A 1927-nucleotide genomic window follows, 5' to 3' on the forward strand; every position below is an offset into this window, starting at 1 on the left:
ACATTGCCTTATGTGGAGCAAACAGAAACTCTGTCAAGCATAACATCTCAGCCATGTAAATATAATGTTCTAGCCATCTCACACGTGCCGGTTAGTTCCCAGGTTATTGGACCTAACAAGAGATTCCTTCTAAACTGTGAGGCGAAAAATGAGGCATGAGAAATATGTTTCCTGGTGACGGGGAAGGCGTGAGAATTGAAGAGAAACAAATGAAAGAAGCTCTGGTTTATAGGATCATCCTACCAAAGAATTATCAATAGGGACTCCAGATATTCTGACCTAAACATCTTTTTGTGCCATGACCCTCCCATCTTTGGATTTTTTTAATCTCTTCCCTTGAGATTAATTTGGAGCAACATTTCAGATCATATACTTTGTGAAATTATGTAAATGTTCTTTTTCTGACTACTTATGCATCTGAAAGTGTACTTTAATGGCTTTTACACAAGAAATACAAATTGTTTAGATGTGAAATCCTTAGATCACCATGTTACCCTTTCAAAGTTCTTAGATAATTTTCACTGTTTTATAATATCTGCAGGGGCAATATCTAAAGCTATATAGATACATTTTTCCTTTGTGAATAATCCTTTCTTTTCCCTTTCCACTTATTTGGATACTTGGCAGTTTGTTTTTATTTTATTAATTTTTTAAATTTTAATTCCAGTTTATGTTATATTAGTTTCAGGTGTACAATATAGTGACAGACAGTTCTATACATTGTTCAGTGCTCATCATGATAAAGGTATTCTTTAATCCCCGTCACCTATTTTACCCATTCCTCCCCCACACATACACTCAACTCCCTTCTGGTAACCATCAATTTGTTCTCTATAGTTAGGAGTCTGTTTCTTGGTTTGTCTCTCTTTTTTTCCTCTGTTCATTTGTTTTGTTTCTTAAATTCCTCATATGAGTGAAATCATAGGTATCTGTCTTTCTCTGACTTATTTTCCTTCGCAGTTTTGCTTAGCTCTAGCTCCATCCACGTCTGTGCAAATGGCAAGATTTCATTCTTTTTTATGGCTGAAAAATATTTTATTTCATTATGTATACACCACATCTTCTTTATCCATTCATCTATCAGTGGACACTCGGGCTGCTTCCATAATTTGGCTATTGTAAATAATGCTGCCATAAACATAGGGGTGCATATATTCTTGTGAATTAGTGTTTTGTTATTCTTTGGGTAAATACCCAGTAGTGCAATTACTGATCAGAGGGTAGCTCTATTTTTAACTTTTTAAGGAACCTCCATTCTGTTTTCCACAGTGGCTGCTCCAGTTTGCATTCCCACCAACAGTGCACAAGGATTCCTTTTTCTCCACATCCTCTCCAACACGTGTTTCTTGTTTTTGTTTTTAGCCGTTCTGACAAGTGTGAGGTGATATCTCACTGTAGTTTTGATTTACATTTCCCTGATGATCAGTGATGTTGAGCATCGTTTCATGTGTCTGTTGACCACCTGTATGTCTTCCTTAGAGAAATATCTGTTCATGTCTTCTGCCTATTTTTAATTGGATTATTTGTTTTTGGGGTGTTGAGTTTATATAAATTCTTTATATATTTTGGATACTACCCTTTATCTGATATTTCATCTTCTCCCATTCAGTAGGTTCAGTAGGTTATCACTTAAATTTGTTGTTTCCTTTGCTGTGCAGAAGCTTTTTGTTTTGATGTAGCCACAGTAGTTTATTTTTGCTTTTGTTTCCTTTGCCTCAGGAGAAATCTAGAAAAATGTTGCCATGGCCGATGTCAAAGAAATTACTGCCTGTGCTCTCTTCTAGGATTTTTGTGTTGTCTAACATTTAGGTATTTTTTTTCTTATATGATATGCTTCACAAATTTGCGTGTCATCCTTGTGCAGGGGCCATGATAATCTTCTCTGTATCATTCCAATTTTAGTATATGTGCCGCCAAAGAGAGTCAC

The 1927-nt window shown here is 35.7% G+C and overlaps 1 non-coding gene across 1 annotated transcript; it reads right to left on the bottom strand.

Annotated features, from left to right (window-relative positions):
- Nucleotides 1-1819: 1819 nt before the first annotated feature.
- LOC123845062 (U6 spliceosomal RNA) lies at nt 1820-1927 on the bottom strand. Its single transcript, XR_006790911.1, has one exon. It is a non-coding gene; the product is annotated as a U6 spliceosomal RNA (small nuclear RNA).

This window comes from Mirounga angustirostris, unplaced genomic scaffold (assembly GCF_029215605.1).
Source record: "Mirounga angustirostris isolate CCGP_5_RB_7025 unplaced genomic scaffold, mMirAng1.0.hap1 SCAF_5, whole genome shotgun sequence".
NCBI lineage: Eukaryota > Metazoa > Chordata > Mammalia > Carnivora > Phocidae > Mirounga > Mirounga angustirostris.